A 26,166-nucleotide genomic window follows, 5' to 3' on the forward strand; every position below is an offset into this window, starting at 1 on the left:
CGTTATGAACGTAACTTCTTAAGTACAGACTGAATCCTAACTTTGATTTAAGGTGTCATATCATATAAGGAGACTCAATACAACTCAACTCAATTTTCACAGAGCAAGATATTGAAATAACCTGAGGTGACAAAACAGCATAATCCTGAAGGAACTAAAGCAAATCTTTCCAAATCAATAAAATCCTATACCAGACTTCCAACCCATCCCACAAGCATCAAACTTGGTTAATAAGCTGGTATTCATTATTGAAATCTTAGGCTGCACAAAAAGAATTGTATATTTAGTATCAGACTAAGAGAGACAAGAAAAGAAAAAAAAATTGACCCAGTCACCTGCATCATAATTCTGATCAGGGATTTATGCACCCAAGCATGTCAGCCAACACTATTGCTACACTTTTGCTCCTAGTCACCAGAGAAATTGCATTTTGGCACCTAGTTCATTGTCTGTAAAAAATTACCTTTTCTGTTTCAGAGATGAAAGTTCTGTGATGAGTATCCCTCCACCTTCCTGACAGGTGTGTTGGACTGGAGTAAGTCAGACATGGTGATGTCTTCAGACAGACCTGAGGTTCATTCACAGTAAACCCCCTCCCATGACAGAGAGCACTTCAAAGCCTAAGAAGAGCCTCTCATAATCTGGAGTTTACACTCAGAATCAGACATCTCTGCTAATTCAGCATCAAAACAAAACAAAAAAAAGGACAAGTCATTGAAGTGTTTCTGTTCCTGTACCAGGAATGGCAGGAATGAAGATAAACAGTGCATGGTTCCTTGCCTTTCTAGGTCTTCATGTTGGTACTTCACTATGGGTTTTGTATTACTTCAGTCAGATTGGAGAGTTCCCACAGCACTGCTCACTTCTAAAATGCATGAATTGGCTTCCCTGGAAATAGCACTCAGCTGGAAAAGAACATGAGTTATAAAAGTAAAAATTACACCAGGGAGTAAGAGAAAGAAATCCTCTGCATTTACATTTTAAATTTATGAAGCACTTTGCTATAGTGAAAAATTCACGTAGCATAAAATCTTGGGGGCAGACTGAAGAAAAGACAATTTAGAAAGCCTGATTTTCCTTTAATTATCTTTCTACCACCTTCCCTACATCTTGGTCATTTCTTCCCATCACCCACACCTTTAATTCATACTCCACTGTCCACATCAGCTTAAAAAATCAGAAGCACTCTGGGCACCCTGGTACTGCATTATCCTGTAGATAGAGAGCAGTTCAGTTTTCCATACAGCCAGACTGGCATGGTAGAAGACATGTGTTACCCAAAAGCCTAGACATTTCCAGAAAAAAAACTTTGCCAATAGCCAGTCATCATTCCCTAAGAAAGATGAGCTCATTAGAAAATGAGTACATTTTTGCAACTTCTTTAAAACATCATCTCAGGAGCTCTTTGAGTTTTCATGAGGAATAAAACACCTCTTCCTGCTTTTTTTCAACAAGACCTTTAAATCTCCTCTTGCTTTCAGGTAGCTTTTTCTACAGCCAAGACCCTAATATTTCCTTACATCATTACTGATGCTCTAATTATGAGTGCAACATCTGCTCTGGGAATATAATAGGAACTCATAGATTATATTATCTAAACTAAGTACTATTTCCCTTACCGATCATTTGGAAACTATCCCAAATAAAGCCTAACACACAGTTTACAGTTCATGCCCACTTAAGACTACATTAACAGTAGCAGATTAACATGTAAGTAAATGCATTGTAATTCTATGCTGTCACAGCTTTTGGTTGATGGACCCTTGGAAACTCTGTGAAGTGCAGTGAAGTTTCTGTGTTTTTAAATCCAACCCAAGATTACAGAAAAATCTGAATTTCACATTTTATTCTGCCTCTTAAAGCAAGGTTTGAGCCCTCTGAGTTGTGCAGAGAAGTTTGGAAACATGTGAATGTTTAGAAAATAAAATTCAAGACTCACCAAGTACATATTTTTTAAAATATATCTCTATATTTTTCAAACTATCTCATGATTTCTTAATGCTCCAGATTGGACAGTTTGGCTGCAAAGGAATTTTACAGAAGTTTAAAAGAGGTATTGCAAGCTATGAGAAAGATGTAAATACATGCATAGCTTTCCCTCTGCCAAAGCACAATTTGCAGATCTCCTTAATAAAAAAGCATCTGGAAAGCAAAACACTTTGAGGGATTAACTGCAGAATTAATTTGCTGGTGGTCTGGTCGATTGTTAATTTTACTGATATGCTCCCATAGTAGAGAGAGGAGCCAAACCAAGAACTTTTGTTATTTATAATGCTCCAACAGAAGAGTAGTTCTAGTGTACTACATCTGGAAATGAATATATATATATTGAATAAGTTTTGCTATTAAAATTAAACTACACAAAACTCTAAGCACAGATTGTGTATCTTTTAAAAATACAAGAAGAAATACACATCACTGCAGTATTGACAGTAAACTTAAAAAGCCGCAAGAGCCACAAGAAATTACACACTTCATTATCAGACTGTGGTTATACATAAGTTTATGTCCAAACACATCCTTACTCACACCTCACTAAACAAGGCATATCCATTCAGGATATGAAGTTACAACAGTGCAATGGTGATAGCTACCTTCACAGAATTCAGATTATTTTCACTATGGTGAAAAAAAAGTACAGGAAACTGAGATTATGTCAGTGCTTTACAGACCATCACAAAAAGCAACAAAGAAGAAATGCAGAACGAGGTAAATCCCACCTCTCTGGTTCTGCAACCCTTTATACCTGCTAAGCACTGCTGACTCCATTTCAGATCACTCTACCATGTCTCAGTGTTATTAAATGGCAACCTGTGCACTGCAATCTGGCATAACTGCACGTGAGCAAAATACATCCTTAACTTTTGCTGTCAAACCCCCAAGCAACCAAACACGTACACGAAATAAGTAACTATTTGATGTTCTCTGAATGAGATGCCATTTCAATGCTGAGCATGGTTGTCCATAGTCAACTTCAAATTTAGCTTAGTTGAATGTATATACAACTGTTAAATGTTATTATCTGAGACGCTGAGTGACTTCCCTTTGAGCAATGTGTCCTACAGAAATGTGGTTCTCAACTTCCCTGAAGACCATGGTCAAGTTAATTCTTTCCTAAAAACACAAAAAAAGCTCCTAAAAGTGCTGTAGATAAAGTACCTAGAAGTCACTGTAGATAGCTTGTACTAAATATAGAAGTAATGTGAAGAATTTCACCACATAAAACATAGATTTTAATAAACACACACTTTATTGTAATGGTGTATCACCTTCTTCCAATCTCCCCTCTATTCTACAAGATTACACTTCTTCCTCTCAGAAATAAAAAAACCAAAACAGTCTGGAAAAAAGCCCCTCAAATTATTTGTGAAGTAAGTTCACCAAGGAATTGTTTTGGATTGACACTAGTATCACATTTCCTTCTGACGTTCTATAGTCTATATTTAATCACAATCAATATTTATACTGCCTAACTTTGACACCCATCAAGGTAACATGTCATGGTTCTGACATTATACTCAGTGTAGGTAGTTTCCATTTCTTAGGATAACAATTCAGTTGGATGAAATACTAAATAAGGTTTTAAGACAGCAGATGGCATCACTTAGTTATTTTTAATTATTGCACACTGACCATTTACTGTGTATCATAATCCATTTTTTATTGTGATAATCCATAATCCAGGAAATTACAGTCAGGATGAAAACCGACCTGGCTCTAAGCTTTGAGAGGGACTAAGAATCCAGATTGTGTAATATCCATGATATTGCAGGGTGATGGAAAAAAGGCAGAAAGATGTATTTACTTTGTCAATTCAGATGATATGCAGATTTGAAAAGGTAAAATTTAAAAACAAAAGTGTCTGCACACAGGTTCAAACTGCCTGGAGAAAGGTGAATTCAGAGATGGCAATGTACCAAGACATTTTTCTGAACCCTCTCCAGAATAATAAAAACACATTCTACACAGGGTATTTAGAAAGTTCCTGTCACAGTAGTTAGTAGGTGTTACAATCACAGTGTGTGATCAAAGAGGTGTATTTTTCCATGTACTGTGGGGAACTTGAGCTTACAATGCCACCAGGGAACAGTCAGCTGGACCACCTTCATCAGGCTCGTGGCAAGACTTGTAACTTGAAGGATGGCAGCCCATGGTGCAGACGTGGTGCAGAGGGGTCCCTATGTTGGCTGATTCCTGGTAAGGCCATTGGAATCTGTCTCCTCCTGAGCTAGAAACTATTCCAGAGTACAAAAGAGGGTCCCTTGAAACCTTGCATGAAAGAGATGCCTGGGGAATGGGGAATAAACCATACAGAGAAGGGAAAAAATAAGGTCAGAGTGCAGGAGAAACACCCTCCTCCTCACCCAAACACACACAGTTCTGCTTCTCTTTACCCACTCCTAACATCATCTCCAGTCTTACCTTTTTACAAATCTTTTCAGAGAGCCGTGCTGTACGTACTGTCTGAATTTGGAGAATGCAGTCTTACAGAGTATTGAGCAATTCTCTGCAGGGTTCCCAAGAGCATCCTTAATTGCTGGGTAAGTGCAAATGCCCACTAGAATTCACGCTGAGTATTTAGTGTGCATTTTATAGCAGCCAGGAGCTTGACCTGAGCATCTTCTGTTGGCAGCAATAGATTTTCAATGAATAACGAGTCACAAAAAACAACAGGGCAAAGGAATTTGCATGGAAGCTATAGATTTCTTCAGAAAAGAAAAAAATACTGCAGAAAATACTGAAAACAAATGTTGGAGGTAATAAGACATTATAAAATCTTTTCATTTTCTACCTTTATAAGGCTCTGTTTTCTCCCCCAGTGCTCTGATCGGCACTGCACAACCAAAGCAGTCATCCTTTCTGCTCTAAGCCTAGGGCAGAAATATGCCTTTTTAGTCACCCAGAGCATGTCATTATACTTCTGGAAAGCAAACAGAGCTCCAAAAGCTGCGAGGAACAGAGGGGAAAGAAGGGAAAGTATCAATCTCTGATACAATTAATTACTCCAATTTTTTAATTTTTTTTTAAATGGAAGTCACTTTCTAAAGTGTTGTTAGTGAATGTATTAGACAAAATTTCTTTTCCCCATGGGTTAATTTCTTTTCCAACTTGCTAGTAATACAAATTGAATGTTACTGCAGAATGTAAATCCATAAGAGAATGAATTAAACTTATATACCCAACAACAATGTGCATTCAAACTAACAGCACTATTACTAAAGTCACGATAATTGGCACTGATACTCACTGTAGCCATATGCTTTCTGCTGAGTCAGTTTTGAAATACCAAAGTCCAAAAGATAGCAGACAGAAGATTGAAGAATAAATTCCTAGAGGTCACCAAATAGTCAGTAATTTGTTATTTTTAGTGAACATCACAACCATAACAACAAGAATTATCTGATACAGTTTTCTACAGCAGCAGTGGTTTGCCTCAAGTCATCTTGCCCTGTCCTGTCACAGAGCTGCAGCTCCACAAAACACGATTTGGACACAAAATCCACAAGGCATGAGCTCAAGAGGTCTGTTCCCAGTGTCAGAAATGAGACCAGGTAGACTTCAAATTTCAGCTGAAGCACAGTCATTGAAGTATCAGACCATATTCTGACATTACTTAGAGGTCTAACATTACACACAGAGGTCTCACAGGGTTCTCTAAACAGAAGCGAGCCAGTTGCCTAAGCCCTCAGCAGCTATTAACTTGGTTTAAACACTGTAAAATATCACTGAGGACTTCCAGTACATTTATGTACCTAGGCATTTCCAAATACCTGGTCTCTATATACAGGTCTCCAAAATTCCTCAATACGGAAGCCATTCTGTCCTATTTGATGAATTTTGGGGCACTGAATCTCACAATCAACCTATGTATTGCATTCTTTATGCAGAGGCACACATACAGAAAGAGCAGAAAAGCATTGTCTAAAATCACAGGGCAAGTTCTGTAGACATGCCTACATTATTTTACAATCAGCTACAGAAGCTTTTGAGCTAATCTGTGTTAATGAAGCATTATATTCTCCCCAGGAGATTTTATTTATTTACTTCTGAAAGGAGTAAGTAGATCTCCAGATCCAACAATTCCTACCATGAACCCCTAAAGGATTCAGGTCATGATTTGCCTTCCTGCACCTACAGAATAACTTCCTTCCCAAATTCTCCTTCCCATTTTTTCTAGACTAGTCTTTCCACTTAAATTCTGAATTTAAAAAAGCAGTAAGAACATTTCTCATGTGCATAACAATCTACTTACACCTTTATCCCAATCCCAGCTGTCCTACTTGGTTTGCAGACACCTGTGCAGCAAATGTCAAAGGGACTGGCTATCTCTTCAGTTCCTTTAACTGAGTGCAATTCTGGAAAAATGAAAAATTATCTCCTCCTTTCTGTCTTCTGCAGTGCTTTTGAGCTGGTAGTGGGAGGAGCAGAAAGTCTTCCTATCTTTCAATGTGAGAAAAAGCGAAAATTCCCATCAGAAGTGACTCACCAACATTAATCATATATACACCAGATTGAAAGGCACTCAGAACACGGAGTCTGAATCCCAGCCTCAGTTAAGCAAATGAGGAGCAAATTTCTCAGTACTATTATATTCTTTTAACTGCTGTATCTGTACAGTTTTGCACAATGAAGCTGATTAATATAAATTTATTGTTTCTAGCACTGAACTTTTACAGAAGTGTTGCTGAATCTTTTGGAAGAACAAGCAGCTGAGTAGAATGGAAATTCCTGTGTCTTGAAATGAATAAGCACCAGTGTAAAGATTTTCACATGTAAAACGTTCACATTCGTGTGACTTACCACTTGGTCTGTGCATTAAAAAAGATATTCTTATAGCTTAACCAAGCAGACGAAGATGAGAATCTTAAATAATCAAATTACACTGCAGGTCGAGATATTGAATCTTCTGTTTGCTTCTCATGGGGAGTACTGTGAGTTTTTATTCACCAACACAAAATCCAAGTAAAAAATCCAGACTGCACTGTTTAGATTACAGCAAAATATTGGGGATTAGCAGATTTGAAGAAAAAGAGAAAAATAAGAAGAAAAAGAGAAAAATAGTAAGAAAAAGTCCTACTGTCTCCAAAAGGAAGCTTGAGAATGACAGAATTTATTTTCTTATTTTAAAAAAACACAGTGAAGCCATGTTTGGAAATACATACATGCGACTTGAGTCTACAAAGCAGGGAGTTTTCCCATTCACACTATACTTGCCACACTGCTCTACGTTATTCATAAACTGGACTCAGGTTTTTTTCCTTTCTAGCATTCTTCACTCTATACAGTACTAACTATCCAGCTCTCACAGCACTATTCCCAGAATGACATACAAACAATATTCTATTAGCCATAAAAAAACAACAGTATGATTACAAAAAGTAAACTACACTCCTATTTTTTGGGGAACTATTCCAATGCCCAGAACTAGACTACAGTCTGTCACAGTCTTACAAATTCAGGATAAACCAAGTGCCGCTCTAACATTACCTTGGCATAAAAGAAATCAAAGCCTTACTGCAATACAGTGCTTGAGCTACTGCCAAGATAACAATCTCTGCTGGCATTCAATTACACTGCATTTCAGGAAGCTAAAGCACAGCTTTAGCATAAGCAGGGCTGCTCTGAGCAAGAGACTTGTTCTGTTCAGATTAACACTTACCTGATAAATAGGTTTAATATGTAGCAATGTGTGACACAAAACCAGGCAAGGATGTAAATCTAGCTCCTCGCCGATTGCTAGAGGATATTTAACTCAAACATTATAACTATCACTGTAAATAACAATACTTACATAAATCCTGCCTGTGTCTTGGGAACTTAAGAACAAAATGGTAGATATATTTTAAAGAGTCCTGGTGAAAAACTGGGTTGTGATATAATTCAGACATTTATACACCCCTAGAGAAAATGCTTGCATGACTTCAGAGCTTCAGTCTGTTCTAGTTCCTCACACAATAGAAGACCTTGCTGCTTTGGACAGATTACACCTTGCTTCTGGTATTCCCTCTCCCAAATCTTTACAGGGAGCAAGACCCCCAGGATGAGCTCAGTGATAATCTCACTCTCTGTGACATAGGAGTATGGCTTTTTGTATAAATATGCTTCAGACTTAGGTCACAATCACTCTCTTTCAGAAGCTTTTTGAGGCAAATTGATGTTGTGCCCTAATCCTTTGAAAAAAAATCAGTGACTTGCCTTTGTCATCCAAAATCTGAGGTACCTCGAAACACTACTCACTTCTGAGACACTTGGGTCTGCTTGCGCATCATTCAAGAAAACAAAAATCTAGAAAGTAGAATCCTAAATTGTCCGTGATACCACATTTAAAGGGCTCCCTAGCAATGTCAGTAAACTCAGTAAGCCAGTGAGAAAAGAGTTAAATGGGACCTGGCAGGGTGGAATAGCTCCAGAACCCCAGGACAGACCCAATATCATCTCCCTCTGTTATGAATGCACAGGAAGACAACTTTGCCCTAAAGGAAGCTCACATCAATCTTTCAGTAAATGCTAGCTGGAGCAGGACCACGCCCATTTGTTCTGCTTTCGCACCTTGTTTATGGAAGTATTTCCAATGGCTTAACTGGCAAAAATGCTGGACACTAGGAAAGCCCTTTTTAAAACAGAACCAGGCTAAGGTTCTCAACTTCTCATGAGGTTCCCGAAGGTTTTATCTTACAGATTCAGTCACTACTTCGTAAAGCAAGAAAGACAGAGATTCTAATTTTTGGTGACTAGGCTTTTCCACAGTATTTTGACATGTTTGAAAAAAATACACTCTGTAGAAAGGGTTAGAGACATCCTAAGATGCAAATGTCCCTTAAGAATAACTCCACATCCTCTGGGTAAAGATTTTATGCAATAAGTAAAACGAAAGACGGGTGATAAAGTGATCCAAATTGCTAGTGATGGTCCCAATGCCATGTTATTGTAGTCCAATGTGCAAAAGCGTGCAAGATCTTGAAAAGTCATATTAATAATGCACAAAAGTTCAGTCTAAGGACTATCACTTTGGTTGCTACGTAAGATCCTATAAATAAAAAATCAGAAGAAGGCAAGTCTTTGTTTCTCGGTAGATTTTGGGAATCTAAAGAATAACTGCTTGATTTTACTTTAAAAATGAACATCTCTACTCTCTTTTGTGCACTGTTAGAAAGAAATGGGAATAATACCCTACAGCATTGGAGAATTGTGACTAGTAAGGACAAATCAACCATGATCAGTTTGCAATCTACATTTATAACAACACACACAGCATATTGAATCAGAGCAGCAGAGGGAACCAATCCATATTCCTGTGAGGTATCCAAATTACATGTGAGAAAACCAAAACAAACCAAACACAAAAACAAACGCTCTAACCAAACCCAAAAATCAGACATGACCACCAGTGTAAAAAAAAAACCAAAAACAACCAACATAATCAACCAGAGCGAACAAAGATATTCCTGATTTTAGGCTATTCTGTAACCTAGTGGCTTGTAGCTCTTCCAAGAAGCTGATGTTGGAACCTCCCTCCAGGCCAGGCTGGAGAACAGTGAACCCACATCTTCTGGGTCCTGTGCAGCCCTGTCAGGCACGCTGGCAGCTCTGTGATGTGGCACCTGCTTTGTCCTTTCCATTGCACAGGGAGCTTAGGCACACACTCAAGGCTGTCCTTTCCCCTCCAGAAAAACCCACGCATTTCAAAAGTCTGTTACAACTTTGCAGTTTGACACCTCCCTCCCCATTTTAATGTAGCCCCAAGGACATTGTTTAAGGTCAGCATGAAACCATGTGTAGAGGCAGGAATAGAAGTCCAGGAACAGCTTCAGATGTGGACCACACCCTGCTGCTCACTGCCCAAGTATGAGAGCATCGCTCAAGATCTGGGGGTTAATCCCTTCTCTTCTCCAGATGCTTTACAGCAACTGTTCTCAGACAGGCTGGAACGCACTGACAACAGTGCTAAATTTCAAGTTCCTCTGCTCTTATGACTCTGATTCCTCTTTCTGGTCTGTTTAGAAACATACACCACAAATAAACCAAATGTCTTTGGAAAAGGCCTCAGCAAGATGCTCAGAAAGTCTGCAGTTTGTGATTCACTCTGCTTCCTTCTCCAGTTTAACCTGACATGTTGGCTTGTTATTACAGTAATTTCACGACTATAAGGCGCACCCTTTTGACTAAAACTTTCCCTCGAACCCGGAAGAGCGCCTTATAGTCCGGTGCGCCTTATATTATCTACGAAGTCGCAAAATTTGCCAAACCGGAAGTGTGAGCTGTGAGCCGTGGGGGGAGCCAGCAGTGCCACAGTAGCCGGGTGAAGGCAGGCCTGGGGGCCCACGGCTCCCCTCCTCCTGGGTCCATGCAGTCCCGGGGGCCCACGGCAGCCAGTTGGAGGCGGGCCCGGGGGTTCACAGCACTGCTCCTACCAGATGGAGGCGGGCCTGAGGGCCAATGGCTGCCGGGTTGAGGCGGGGCCTCGGCCAGAAACTGCGAGGGGGAGAGCCCCCCCTCCTCCCCGAGCCGCGGTAATGGTGGCGCGGGGCCCCCCCATCTCTCCCCCGAGCTGCGGCAGAGGAGGGAAGAAGAGAGCTCTCCCGCCTCTCTCCCCGCCCCCCGTGCTGCCTGCAGGGAGCCAGGGCAACACAGTAACACTGTAACAATCGCGGAATGCCGGCTTTTACTGGCAGGTGCTTGGCTCGGCGCCCTGGCTGGCACGTCTGGGGTTGTAAATGTCAGAAAATTATTCACATATTAGCCGCCCCCGAGTATTAGCCGCACTTCCGGGTTTCCACCAAAATTTTGGTCAAATTGCTGCGGCTTGTATTCGTGAAATTACTGTATGTTGGTAAATAGGAATAATGACCAGTCTTGATGGTGGTATAACAAGAAAGGAACAAAAAAAGGATCATGAAAAACTGTAGAAGCAAGCACTAAATACCCAAAGGGAACAATTCACAGGAAGTTAATGAGTAGCCAATATGGGACTGAGCAGGAAAACAACAGTGTCAGAAATCTATGGAAGAAAAGAAGCAAATGTAAACAAGAAGAACACAGAATGAAATAGGATGTTGGCAGCAGGCAAAGAAAAATTCAGGGGTTTAGAAAATGAGGAGAATTGAAATTAATTTCAATTGAATTGAAATCCAGTTAAATGCAAGAGAGAAAGAAAAAAAGGCCAAAAGAGCCACAAACAATTTCAAAAAGTAAGACACTATTAAAAAAATGACATGATATACAAATTTTGGCAGCCTGTCAAATTTTAATTACCTTTTCAATTACTAATTATGACTGAATGAGAAGACAGAATTTCAACATTTTTTTTACCTCTATGATCTCATCACATGGAGAACCAAATCCCTTCAACAACAAGAACAGGACATTTGCTACAAGATAATCTCTTTTCCTTAACACTACTAGAAGTCCCAAGTAAAGGTCAATCCTGAACAGGTAGGGAGAAATTTCAGTTACATCAGTGGAATAGGATTTTATAAGTCTTTGTGACAATAAACCTCTCTGGGAGAGCAACCTATCTAAAATGGAAATTAAGTTTAATTTTTTTTTGTAGTCTTAAGTGGAGTAATTACTTGTCCAACCTGATGAGCATCAAAGAGAACACAGCTGAGGAGTGTCAGCAGGCACACATGATGCACAGCAGTGGTACCTGCAGGTGACCACACCAAGTTACACAGATACTCACCTGAAGCATCTCCACTTACTCCTAAACTGCTCTCCAGACTGACTTCCTTTAAATCAAAAAAGAGATATAAAGATACTGTTGGGTCCAAAGCCAGTGAATCACCTCCAGGTCACCTTCCTTCCCTCCTCTGTGGGCAGCAGCACTGGGACACAGGGAGAGGGCAGGAAGAAGCAGATTCAGGCATTTCCCCTGCAGTCTGGAAAGGAATAGCAGCTCTTGGTGCAGGACAAAGCTGTCACAGTTTGTGCTTTGCCCAAAGTGCAAAGAAGGATACCTGGAGCTTTGCTCCTGCTCCTATAGGGATAGTACACAGAACATGTTGTTATTTACAAACTACTGACAAAAGCCCAATTGCACTCCTTTCACTTATGATGGTTTTCAACTACATGTATTAAATCTTAAAATTATAGAAATTAAGGTGCATTGGCCAGGGGAACATGAACTCATTTTTGTACTACTGCTTTTCCTAAAATTACTTTAACAAGCAGTTTATTCATTTAAGATAGAGCTTTAAGCCTTTTTGCTCAAATTCAATGGGAACACTTATGCAATACATATCACAATGAAATTAATGTGCATTAAAATCTGGTCTTTGATGAGATTCAATGTATAGACACTAGTGCTTACTCTGGAGCCACCTGGGAAGACATCCTTTATCTCTTATTTTAATTTTAGTATTTAAGACTAATTCTTTCAATAATTGTTAATGCTTTATTAAGAAAGATAACAGCAAGAGTAATCTCTCTTAGAGCATCCAACATAAATATGTCATTTCAGAACATCTGTTGTTATAGATTACATATAATAGTATGTTGAAAATGGAAAAGAAAATCATTAAACTGATACTATACATCTAGGCAACCCTGATAAAGTAAAAATTGTTCACAGCTCTGTGAGAACAGAGGGTTTTCTGCATATTGTAGAACAGCATAAAATGCAGAGCAAAGATTAATCAGTACACTCTAAAATAAGCTAAGTCTGGAAGAGAGCATGCATGGACTTCTGTGCTCATGGTCACTAAAAGGCAAGGATAAATTTTACAGAAAAAAACTGTGTTTGAATTTGAAGGGAAAAAAACCTTCAGAGTACCTGAAATTCTGCTGGAAATTAAAGAAAACTTCAAAGGAAAGCAAACTTCCATTTTTGCAGTGGAGAAGGCAGCAATGAGAAAATTAATCTTGTGCATTAATCTTAGCATTCCTCACAAGTGACTCAGGCCTGCAGAAGAAAACATTCCCACTATCGGGTTAGAAAACGTCATGTTTCCCACACAGAAGAGAGGAAAAAAGCCTGAGCAGGGCTGGTTTTACTACTTTCACCGTGATTAATTTGCTTGCAGACCCTTCTGCCATTCAGAGTTTCAAATTGTAAAGGAAAATAGTTACCGTTTACAAAAAAACCCTGAATTAGTCCACATGTGTAGAATAGGCTTGAGTCAGAACATGTCTACACAATTATTTAACTATTTATAATTTATTATAAAAGTCCTTGATAAAAGCATCTTAGAACCATATTAGCAGCAAAACAGAGGATAGGTTAATGAACTCTGCAGATGTGTCCCAGCTGCTGTCACCTCAGCAGCTGGGAGAGCCTCATGCCACAGCACCCTGAGCCTGCCCAGGCTCCCCAGGACAGGAGAGCTCAGAGGGAAACAGCAGGTACAGAGGGAGCAGCAGAATGTTCTCACCCTCACCCTGCAGGACTCAGGGCAGGCTCCAGTGGGTTTGAAGATGGGCAGGACACAGCTGAGCACTGAAAACTCATTTACTGTCTTCATAAAGCAGATGGGACAGCAAGGTAGGAGACTCAAAAATGCCTCCTGTAGAGTCAGGTAAAAAACACCAGAGCTTTAGCACTTGCAAAACAAGAAGGAATCAAGCTACACAAAACACCATACAGAGTGTTATTTATTAATCTTAAAATTATTTCCCAAGCAGTTACTCAGCTGAGCTTCTGATTTGTTTTGTGTTAGTGTGACATGAAAGCTGATTTTTGGATGATTTTTCTCTATTGTTATTTATACACATGTGAACCATTTAAAATTCCAAAACAATTTTTTACTGTGTCTCTGAAAGAAAAATTATCAGTTTGGGCTGAATAGTTTTTCTGCACCAGCTTAGGTCTTTCAGTAATTGCCCTTCCACAATACAATACTTGAAAAAGAAGTGAGATTGTTGAAAATAATTGTATTAGCAAGGAAGGCAGGCAGGCAAATTATTAAGGACAAATATTTCAAGTTTTTAAAGCCAAGTCCTCCTATGAGGAACTCTATTTCCAACTTCCTGCTACTTTATTATATTCTACTGGACAGAAACATAGTAGAAAGACATAAAACATGATTTCAATGTTTTCCCTCTCTATATGTAGTTTGCATGTTAGGTCAGTTGCTCCACTTCACAGCTCAGCTAAAAATTTATAATAAATACACAAAGGTAAAATACAGTAAATTCACGAATACAAGCCGCACTGAGTATAAGCCGCATCTCTGGGTGTTGGCAAATATTTCGGTTTTTGTCCATAAATAAGCCGCACCTGAATATAAGCCGCTCTGTCGTTCGCAGCGAGGACCCGCATGCAACAAAGTTGCCAAATACTAACAGAACCGCGGCATGGCGGGGGTTTACTGGCTCAACTAAGGCTGTGCAGGCTCGGCCCGCTAGGGGCTGCTGACGAGGCCAGGTGGCCCAGCCCGGCGCTGCCACTCGGGGCTGGCTGCCGCCTCTGGGTTCGCTCGCCCCGGCCCCACTCACGCCGCGGCGCTGGCCGGGCACGGAGCACCCCCTGCTCCCGCCACGGTGGCGGAGGGTGGGGGCAGAGCACCCCCCCTCCTCCCCGAGCCGCGGCAATGGCGGCGTAGGGCCCCCGTCGGCTCCCCGGGCCACGGCAATGACGGCGCGGTCCCCCCCTCTCCTCCCCAGGCCGCGGCAATGGCGGTGCACCCCCTCCCCGTCCTCCCCGAGCCGCGGCAATGGCGGCGCGGCCCCCCCCTCCTCCCCTGGGCTGCGGCAGAGGAGGGAAGAAGAGAGCTCTCCCGCCTCTCTCCCCGCCCCCCGTGCTGCCTGCAGGGAGCCAGGGCAACACGGTAACACTGTAACAATCGCGGAATGCCGGCTTTTACTGGCAGGTGCTTGGCTCGGCGCCCTGGCTGGCACGTCTGGGGTTGTAAATGTCAGAAAATTATTCACATATTAGCCACCCCTGACTATTAGCCGCACTTCCGGGTTTCCACCAAAATTTTTATCAAATTGCTGCGGCTTGTATTCGTGAAATTACTGTACATTTGAAGAATGATGCCATAAAACATGCAATTCTTTTCTCTTTCAAAGAAACTCAAGGAGTTTTTCCACTTGGTCACAAAATGTTAAGTGATGTAAGACAAGATGATGGAATGAAATTTATTCAGATTTTTCCATCTTTCTTCTGTATCTCACAGTGGTTTACAATATCCTTAGTTTTGTGTTGTTAGAGAGGTTTTCTTTTCGGTTGGTCTTGAGTTTGGCACAGACAAGTATCTCCAAGTCATGACCTATTAGAAACTTCTATTAAAATAAATAAATAAATACTTATTACTAGCTAGGTGTTCATTTTAATCTGTCAACAGGTTACAAAGAAAAGAAGATGAAAATAAGATAGCACAAAGAATTATTATATACCAACCACATTTGACTGATGAGTTTTCAAAGTGATTTTAAAAATTAACACTTACACAAAACGTGTATATTGCAGACTTTGTATTACATTTGTGAAAACAAGACTATGGCAGCTATTTCAAGACAGAATACCACACAAAAATGTCATAGTTATGTTCTTATAAAATTGAGTTATGAAATTGAGCAACTTCTTTCCCCTCCTGTCAGCAGGTTCTTAACAATTTCACCAAAAAGGAGCATGAAGTAGACATCCACACATACCCATTTTTTCATCCATTCATAGCCCACTAATTATGGTAATCTGCATGCCTGCTAACACTCATATTTACTGACTTGCTATAAGCACCTTTCACACATATATAGACATTGATTTGCACTTGGGGAAGGATTATAAAATAAACTGACTTATTTCATCAGTGTCTGACAACTTCATTAAAAACTTCACTGGAAAGATACAAGCCAGCACTAGATTTTAAACCTAGTTAACCTTAACCCAGCAGGGCAGAAACTGGAGGTTTTTGTTTCATTGGGAGTGACTGCTGTTCTAATGCTTCAGAGCATCTTAATCATATTAGAAAGGCATCTCTCACAGGCAGCATCTACAAAAACAGGAATAAAGCCAGCTGTTGATCCCTAATAAATGAAATAACAATTATCAGACAGATGTTCTCCGAATCAATAGAAAGATTGGGAAACTTAAACCACTGAGAAGTGTCATAACATTCCACAAAAAAGTCAGTAAAAGAAAAGGATACTCAGTTCTACTGACACATTAGATTGGTCCCAGGGTGGGAGATTCCACCTCAGAGAAGTAGAATATACCAAGTTAGGAAAACTAGAATTTAAAATTTGTTATAATGCCATTATTCTCTATTAAAAAACAACAACAACAAAAAAGTCTGGGATTTCTTTGACCCTGATTTTACATAATGATTTAGAAAACTTAGAATTGGACATGTTAAAGTAACAGTCCTTATACAGATCCAGATCTTAAAATTCAAAGTTTTAAAAAGAGCTCTTCAGGTATATTTCAAGCTGTCGGTTTGGTTAGAAAGATACTAAAAGCTTAAGAATAGAAACAGTCTGCTGAAGTCAGTGGGTCTACACACACTGCATTCAGTCACACAGGATTTTCTCTTTAATGCTGATGCTCCAGAACTGCCCAGGAGACTGCTTCAATGGTAGATAAAGATTAAAGCACTGTAGTCAGCCATTACTCACTTCTCTCATTCAATAAAGATTGACTTCTTGATCTACAAAATGTCCTGGTCACCTATCAAGACATGTTCTATTTGCTTATCTTATTAGGGATCTTTCTCAGCAGTCATTTGACCTGCCCTCACTGATATTGTCTCAATCCCTATAATATTTGTATTCTAATCCATCTCATCTGCCTGGATGAACTCTGCATTCTCCTTTCCCCGTTTCCGCCTCTTAAGAGTTCTTGACTCTTTTCAGTGTGTCTTCCTCTTCACTTGTTTTTACATCCATACTATATCCTAGAAATGCATTAACACAAAATTTGAAAATAGTAAGAATCCCACTGCTACACTGCTTCCTCTGCTTCTACTCTTCTTACTGAAACAATATTCATTGGCAGTTGTCTGATTTCTTCTTAGCATGGAGCACAGGTAGATTAGGCAGCAGCATTGTCACTGGGTGAACTCTGCTAAGATCAGAGTGGAGAAGACTGTGCTCACATTGCAGCGCCACAATGACTGAGCTACATCACCCTTCAGTGACAAAGAACAAGCCACTCTTCCTGCACCACTGAGAGTGATACACTTGTAATGGACAGAAACTGCTTAATACAGACAGACAACAAACTAACATTTTTCCTGATGTAACTTTCTCACATAAAACATAAATCATTCAGGAGAGCTGTTTCAAGTCTTGCTGCCACATAGTCAGAAAACTGCAAAGGAATGTTTCTGCAATTAACAACTAACCCTTTCATGTTACATGTAAGGCAAAACGCATCAGAACATATCCAAACGATAAAAAACAAAAAATCTTCTATCTGAGACAGAGTCCATCAAATCCTTCTAAAACACTTTATTTCTGTTATTTATTTTAACCTTGCACAAATGTTGTGGGTTTTTTAATGAAGGAGACTAAAAATTAAATATTCTTATATAATAAATAATGCAATAGAACCTCATTGTAGGTATACTTTGGAGCAACTAAGAATGTTTAATCACTTTTTTCCTAGGATTCTCCCCTAACTTGACATTTCCAAAGTTGTACGGCATGTCAGCAAAAATAATGCACTGATGGGAATATCCTGACAGAAGTGAAGAAATCTGCCACTGTCACACTTTAATCAATTTTCTTAAAAAAAAGCTACAAGACCTAAAAGACCATTTAACCACAAAACTATAATTTATTTTGTAATACATCTCTTCATATGCGCTAACTAGCTCCTGTCTCTTTCCTTTAAGAAAATACTAGACAACTTGGCACATGCATGTCAATAAAACAAACTTTAAAAAGGTCTCCAGATGTTCAACCCTGCAAAGGTCTGAGCACCTGAAAGGTGAGAGGTTCCCCTGATGCTTGATGCTTAACAAGAACTTCCCGTATCTCTTGAGACCAAGCCTAAAACAGCCTTTTATTTCTTGGTGCCAACCCATTTAACATAAATCTATCTCCTTCATGATGGGAAAAGTGAGCAGTGTCCTGTCTTTGAATAAATCTTTACCTTTTTGAGCCACAGAGTTCTCGGTAACATTTTAGCCATATACATCTGCAGCTTACTTAGCACGAATTAATGGGACTTTCCCATAGAAGTCAGCTTTAACATCATAAATAACTGGCAAGTGTTAAATAAACTCTTTGCAAAGCAAAGCTCAGGGTGGGATGAAGACTCTCTGCAGGCACCCCACCTGGCAGTAAGACAGCAGAGGCCACCATAGTTGCTCGTTCCCACACCCCAAATCTAGCTGCAGCATTCCAAGGCAGCAGCTCCTGTAAATATTTTGAATGTCACATTCACAAGGAACATAACTGGGCAAACTAAGTGCAACACTGGGATGGAAGTTACTCTGAGAAGATGCAGGTTTTTAAGAACCAATGCCTTCTGCCTCCCCGCTTATGAAAAATCCTGGGCTAGCATATAGCCAAGTTTTCACAGGTTTTCTTCCATTTTTCAAGTTACAAAACAACACACACATCCTAAAAATCAAGCAGAAAAAATAATATTTACAAGCACTTCTGACATTCGGCCTTACACACCATTATCTGCCATTTTCCTTGACTTGCTCCCTGTTCCTTCCACCCTAAACCCATACATCAGTACTTCAGCCCCTTCATCTGCACTCATATATGGTGCCATCCCTCAGTGATGTCCACGAGGAAATTCACTGTGCCCTGGTTTCCTACACACTTCCGTTTTTCCAGGTCAGGCAAGGAGAGAAGGTAAGATCAGGGGCCGGAAGGGAACTGTGGAGAACTGATTTAGAAAATGATTGAGCAATAGCCATTTCCAGCATAGCTGCATACACCAGGTCCAGGGAGATAACACAGCCAAGGAAGACAGAGTCTCCTCTGGCTGAGGAGGCTGTCTGGAGGAGGAATTACAGGGCAAGGATGGGACTCTTCCTCAGCACTGGGCCTCTGCCAAGACAAGGCAATGGGATGAAAGGACTTGACCTCTGAAATTTGCCTGAGGATTAAATAAGTTTCTTCACATGGTGTACGAATGTAACTGTTTTGATTGTGGCTGGCCATCCTACTAGACTGAAAGAAGAGGTTTTCTTTCAGCATAAATAAATTAGATCAGCAGCCCAAGGCGCTGTGGGAGGGCATGCACACATTTCCTCCATGAGCACCTCCTCTGTGCGACACTGCACCAACCCTTCCTCTTAGCAGGGAGGGCACCCACAGGCCAGGCAGGACACCACAGGCAATCCTTGCTGGACACCATCATGGCACTCAGTCAAGACAAAACAAAGAGAGAACAGCCCATGCAAAATCTAGCATGACAAGGATCCTTCAATAACTTTGGTAAATGACCAAATCTCCTCCTCTACCCTGATGGTCACCAGTGACATCTTCTCAAAGTCTAATGTGAAGATGACAAAGGTCTGGGTTCCAACACTTTTACCAAAGAAATTAAAGAAGCATGAACAGAAGCTAAGAATATTTTAAGTAACAGAATTAAAAGCAGATACAAAAATACCAACTGACAAAAACCATCATACAGTCTGAAGGACAAGTAACGATTATCTTACATGACAACAGGTGTTGGACTTCACCCAAGGTGAAAGAGCACAAGCAGAAAGCATTTCCCCTTTTCAGCACCCCATCTCAAACCTCACAGTTACACTAACAAAAATATATAGTCACTCAACAAGGGGCTCTGCTATGCTGAGAAATGTCTCAGCAAGAAGCTATTCCTCTCCTTTGTACCATGAGAGGTGACATGGAAGTACAATGGCACATACCTGGCATTTACCACACATAAATGCTGGCTGTTGCCCCTCAAAGGCCTCATTATTTACTTCTCAGTTTTACCAGTAGATGTAAATCCTAAAGCAGAATCTGATAAAAACCTGAAAGAAGTACCTTCTACCATCTGAATGATTTAACTGATGCGTGTTAGAACAGTCTTTCTTTCATGTGGCGATCCACTGAGCCTGGTCCTGTTATAAATACATCCAGCATAAGAATTATCACATACACTGCCAGGGATAAGAGGAGTCTGTGTACATGACAATCAGCCTTGGTCACCCTGAGTGAAACACTCAGGGAACTGTAGGAGGAAAGAACAGAAGAGAAAGTCTATTGTAAAGATATAGTACTATGTCATTTCTATTATTCATTTTTTTCCACTGATGAAGAGTTTCTCTGATGAAATGGGGAACACAGTCACGAACTTCAGACAGCAGTTTTCCAAAAGGAACAGATCTAGCAGCCTTCTCATTCACGAGAACACTGGTACTGCAACTAATCAACCTCTGTATGCTTCCAAAAATCCAGTGGGATATTTGTGTTTAACAATATAACAATACATTAATGCCACCCAAACATTAACAATGTGACACTGCTAGTCAAACAGAAACTCACTCATAAAGTCCTAGCCACTAAGAATGAAAGAACAGATCAGGTTAATGCGTAGAAGGGATAATATGTGCAGAGTTCTCCCTCTTGAACTGAAGACAGCTTCTTGAAAGACTTTCTGCAGGTTCAATGAACACTAAGCAACAGAAGTGAGCTGAAGTGAGTACTTGAGCTACTAAGGCTGCCTCCTCAGCATGAAGAGAATCTCTACACTGAGGGGTCTTGCATGCAACCAGAGCTGGCAAGAGCTGCAATGAGCTCCACGGAGTTAATGTGCCAGAGGGCTGTAAAAGTGCAAAGTGAGGTATCCAAAAACGTTGTGTTTTAACACTAAGGAGAAATTGGAAGCTTGCTTAACAGAAACATCTGCCCTTCACATGAAGGACAACAATGGGGAAAACCACTCAATGAGAGCAGAAACCTTTAAAAGGGAGCAGGAATTAAACTATTCTACTCCATCACTTCACAAAACCATGTAATTACTATCAGGATTTGCACACAAGTTCTTATTTCAGTTCAGATCTTCTAGGGACTCCTCTGTAGAATACCGAGAATTATTAGCAGTTCAGCGCAAAACTTTGTGCACAGCACGTAAGATGAATACTGAGTAGAAATGGCCACTATTAGAAAAGGAGTCTCCTAAATCATTAATCATTTCTACATCAGGATATGTAGTCCAGGCACATTCCTTGTTCTGGTGCACCTCTGAGAGAATACATTTACAGTCCAGAGGAAGGTTATGAAGAAATAAGAAATAACCTCACACTATAAAACAGAAATATTTGGCTAACTGACTAGTAGTGAGGATCATCCAAAACAACAAAAATGTTATTTCTTTTCTGCTACAAAGCTCAGCATTCTGTTCTTTCTTCCCCCTTTCACTGAGTGAAGATGGTTGGTCTGGCTGTTTTTATCTCAGTGACTTGCAACACCTGTGCTCTTCTTCACTACAGGTACACATGGCTCATCACAACAGTTTGTTCCTAAAAGACATTACCAGTCTTCTACTGGATCCTCCTATCAATGTTAATACTTTTTAACTCTCATTTCAAAGTGCATCTGATTTTTCAACCAAATTAATTTTTTTCCAGAAGTTTTTGAATATTTACAATTGTCTGTATATACACTCAGGCATTTATCTTTTCTATTTCTTATATATTTGCTTCTATGTAAGATTGCCTACTGAAGAACAGTCAAAGGTCTTGATTATTCTGGTGAACATTTGGAGCAAACCAAGTAACTGCTTTTGAGTTTTCATCCTCCTAATTCAGGGCAACATGAATTTTTCAGGACTACACCAGTATGAGCCTAAAAATAATAAATACTTAAATGCTGTGCACCTTTGAGATATAAAATACTCATTGGCAGCAAGTCCAGGGAAGGGGAAGAATGTTTCATATATGGTTTTCGTACTCATTTAAGTATCTTGTTTTCAAATACAGAGGTAGTATTAAGTACTTTCATCACTAACACAAGATTATACAATTAAAAAAAAAAAAAAAGAAAAAGAAAAAGTTGCTCTTTTTACATCATACTTCCTCTTCAAGCTGGGCTTCGAGGCCTTCATACTTTTGAGTGTTCACCTAATAAAGAAATTAATTCTTTCATATATTTGCAGTATACAGATATTAAGCTTTCCTTACTTAAAGGAAGGAAGGTGCTAACAGGAAAACCAGATTATCATTCTGACAGTCTTCTGCATCCAGAAAGACGGAATTGTATCTTTGCATCTAGTAAAAATATTTAATGCCCTTATAAAAGGACTGTGGTGTAAAGTTATGATGTTAGAGACCTTTGAATTCCTTTCTTTTGTTTCAAAATGTTATTCCTGTTTGATGAAGATTTCACAAGATGTCTTAAGTCCACATGCTGGATTTCTTGGCCCTGAACCATGCATAAAGCTTTCCAGCTTCCTTAATTTCATACATATGAAAACACAAGGAAGGATGAGCTGCAATCCAGCATAACTAAAACATGAACCCATGAGTAGTGACAGGTACTATGTCTGCTCAATATTAAAGTTTTGCTGGTTTACAAGCTTTTTCCTTAATGTCAGTGGAAGATTCACAGTACAAAGAAAGAAGGCTTGCATCTACAAACCACTTGGGCAAAGTGGGTATGTAAAAACTAGAGAACTCCACTGGCTTTAGAGGACATTTCTCTCTGTGTTAAAACCTTAGAGACACTAGCTCACATTTTTGTGTGAGACATGAAGCTACCTGCAGCAGAGAAAGCTCAGTGCAGAACCAAGCTCTTGTGTGTATTCTTGTCCACACTGTGTGAGCAACCAGAGCACTTGGTTTGATTCCAGGCCTGGGACCATGCTGCCCAGCAGGTCACTGCAGTCATGTCCAGCTGCCATCACAAGGCTCCCAGGCCAGCTGCAGATGTCAAAGGCTGCTGGAGTCGATGGGGATGCAGGAGCAGGCAGGCTGCACAAAGGTACACAAACCCAGTGACAAGGTCACCTCTCAGGGCCACATCACACCTGACCTGCCAGACCCCCAGGAGAACCTGGGTGCAAAGCAAGAACTGCTCAGCATATGAGCCAAACATAGCTGCAAAACAACTTTGTGGAATAGGCTGTGGTTCTGAACTCGAGCCAGCAATGTGCCCTCACAGCGCAGAAGGCCATTAGCTTCCTGTGCTGCATAAGCTGCTTTAGACATAGCGTCAGCAGCAGGTCAAGGGAAGGATCCTTCCCCTCTGCCAGCATGGCTGAGACACCTGCAATGTGGGATCCAGCTCTGGGCCCCCAGCACACGAGAGACAAGGACCGACTTACTGGAGCAAGTTCTCCAGCAAAGGGCCACCAAGATGATTAAGGAATGGGAGCATCTCTCATTCAAGGGAAGGCTGAGAGAGCTGGAGAAGAGATGCCTTAGAAGGGTCTTATCAATCTGCAGAAACACCTGAAGGAGGAAGGAAGTACAGGTTCTTCTCTTTGGTGGCCAGTCACAGGACAAGAGACAGTGGGCACAGGCTGAGATTCCCCTCTAAACACAGAAAGAAACTTCTGCAGTGAGGGTGGTCAAACATTGGCATAAATGCCCTCACAGACTGAGTAGTCTCTGGCCCTGAAGATGCCCAAAATAAAACTGAAGAGAGGTCTGAGCAAGGTGCTGTAGCTGACACTGATCTGGACAAAGCATTTGACTAGATGATCTCCAGAAGAACTCTTCAATATTAACTATTCTCTAATCTTGTAAAAAATGAAGCGAAAATAAAAGTCACATTAGCACTTGCAAAACTAGTAAGAATGCATATAAAGAAATATGGGGTTTTTAAACTGACAGTGTCAGTCACTGAAGTTTTATCAGGAGACTCAAGAGAGTCATTCCCTTCAGTCTTCCTCCTTCACAGAGGAAGGAAAAACTGTTTTAACTCCACAAAATTTCTTCTGTCAGATAAACAGAAATTTCAATCAACAGTAGTTAACCAACCAGCTGAGAGAGTAAGTGGCAAAATAATACTTTAAAAAACCCCAAATTAATACATTATGCCATTTTCCCCAAGCCTTCACTGCCAGTCTTGAATTTTTAGTTATTTACATGCTAATTAATACATTGAAATAAAAAGTACACATTGTGTTAAATAATTATACCCCAGCGAATATTGAAAAGTTTATTAAAACAAATTTCTTCATAATTTGAAATGATAGCACACATTTCTTCATTAAGCAGCTCATGAAAGCATGCTGGCTGCACACTTATATTTCATCTACACGTGGTCAGTGAAAATCATTGCCAAAAGCAGGAGCTCTCCTTGAGAGAACAAACAAAAAAATTAAGCAAGAAAGAACATAGTAAAAACATTTGTCTGAGTAACTCATTACCAAATTACATGAAATTAATAAGCTAATAGCCTTTTTCATTTCAAAGAAATCCATCTCACTTAGATTTTATTTTACTATTTCATGCCAATGATGAGACTGACTCCAATAATTTACATTCAAATGTGAATGTGAAGTTGCCCAAGACTGTGTGTCTAGGGAACAAATCCAAGGAAACAGTCTGGTCTCTTACTGCAAACCAAAGAAAGCAATTCTCAAAATAAAAACTGACATTTTCTAAAGTCACAAAGCAATAAAGTCAGAGCATTTCTTCCTTTGAGGAGATTTTGTTTGTCTCACTGCCTTGAAATTCCTCCATAGGGGAGTGGTATCTTCCATCTGGTCTCAAGGCTGCTGATGGGCAGCTCCATTGAAAACCCACAAATCCTGGCACCCTCTGATGCTGACACACTCAGTGAGGAGCAGCGCTGCCCTGATCAAGACTTGCCATCTTGCCAGGATGCTTTTTCACAAAAGCTCTGTTCCAGCTCAGCATCTCCTGAGCACATTTTCCCACAGAACAGGACTCATATGTGCAGAACTAACTAATTGCATACTCCATGACAAATGGGACATGTGACTTTCACTGATGCCACAACAGCATCAGCTGCAGAAGTTGACTCAACGTTAAGGAGAAGCCAACATGAAAAGATAGCACAAGTCTTTATGCCTAGTGTTCCTTACCATCAGAGGCAAATGAACTTGTCAGGTTAGCAAGCATTTATCCACAACTGGATTTAGCTGCATCCTGTACTGCCAAGGCATGCTAATATTTATTGTCAATAAAAATACTAAGGAATACTATAAAGAAAGAAAGGTTGTTCTGCCCTCCATGTCACGATGATTACAAATGAAGACAATGCCCAGTTAAAGAGACACTATTCAAAGTCTGGTAATAAAGCCATTTGCAGAGGTAAAATGGACAGGCATTTGAGAATGCTTAAGCAGTGCTGGAGTGTCTGACATACCAGCAATATCAGGGGGGGAAGAAACAGTGAGAGAACAAACAACTCTCATTCATGTTAAAGGGATTAGGATCAGAGTCTTGCAGATAGAGCTACTCCACAAACCACTCAGAAATCAAATATGTTTTCAAGTTCTACATATAATAGAAGCAATGCCAAGAATTTTTTCAGGATAGACTTTACAGCACTACATTTATTTCTAGCCAGATCACACTCGCAGCCTACTGCCCATACTAGAGAGCAGCTTGGCTAAGCCAAGGCCATTCCAGAGAGGTTTCACAGATCAGAAGATGTATTAAGGGATTTGATTTACAGGAATTATTTTAACGTTTTGCTAATCTAAGTGATACTGCATTAAACCCATTCTAATACCCAAATTAATACAGTTTAGAATAGGAAAAAAGAAAGATTGCTCTATCAGCTTGCAAAGCCAAGCACCTCCTGACCATCAACCCAATATACATTTCATAATAAAACCACACACTGGAGAGGGCACTAAATGTTAAATGTAGTAATGTAAGTGTAGTGAAACACAGTGCCTGGCGGGAGCAAATTTAGGTGGAGTGCCCAGTTTAATCACAACAGCTCCACGTGGGAAAAGACAGAAATGGAAGGCACACAGGAAAGAATGAAGTTGTCCCAAAGCAGCAATCCCATTTCTCACTTTTTTCAAAGGCTCACAGGATTTACCTTCTACATAATAACTGTAACCTAAGGAAGCACACTGAAAAAATGACAGGCAAATGAGTATTCCACCACTCAGTTCCCATTAGCAAACCATATATGCTGAAATCCAAAAAGCCTCCTTAGCTGCAGTCATTAGTAATTCATGGAAACCAATAACCGAGTGCTTGTAGAACACAAAGAAGTAAAGATGATGCTTTGATACCCTAGCTCAGCTAGATTTGTACAACAGACACAAACCACACATTCCCCAACCACTTAAAAGAATTTGAAGGTAAAGAAGCCCAGATG

The 26,166-nt window shown here is 40.2% G+C and overlaps 1 protein-coding gene across 3 annotated transcripts in view; it reads right to left on the reverse strand.

Moving 5' to 3' along the window:
- Nucleotides 1–26,166, reverse strand: part of ARHGAP6 (Rho GTPase activating protein 6) — a 319,193-nt gene that overhangs the window by 113,017 nt on the left and 180,010 nt on the right. The window contains exon 1 of one of the 3 annotated variants that reach the window (XM_033052161.1): nucleotides 6,254–6,314. The exons of the other annotated variants lie outside the window; for them this stretch is intronic. The gene's annotated coding sequence lies outside the window, so the exon portion shown is untranslated. Of the gene's footprint in view, nucleotides 1–6,253; nucleotides 6,315–26,166 lie in introns of those variants that run through there. 3 annotated transcript variants of the gene reach the window in all.

Source organism: Catharus ustulatus, chromosome 2 (genome assembly GCF_009819885.2).
Source record: "Catharus ustulatus isolate bCatUst1 chromosome 2, bCatUst1.pri.v2, whole genome shotgun sequence".
Taxonomy (NCBI): domain Eukaryota; kingdom Metazoa; phylum Chordata; class Aves; order Passeriformes; family Turdidae; genus Catharus; species Catharus ustulatus.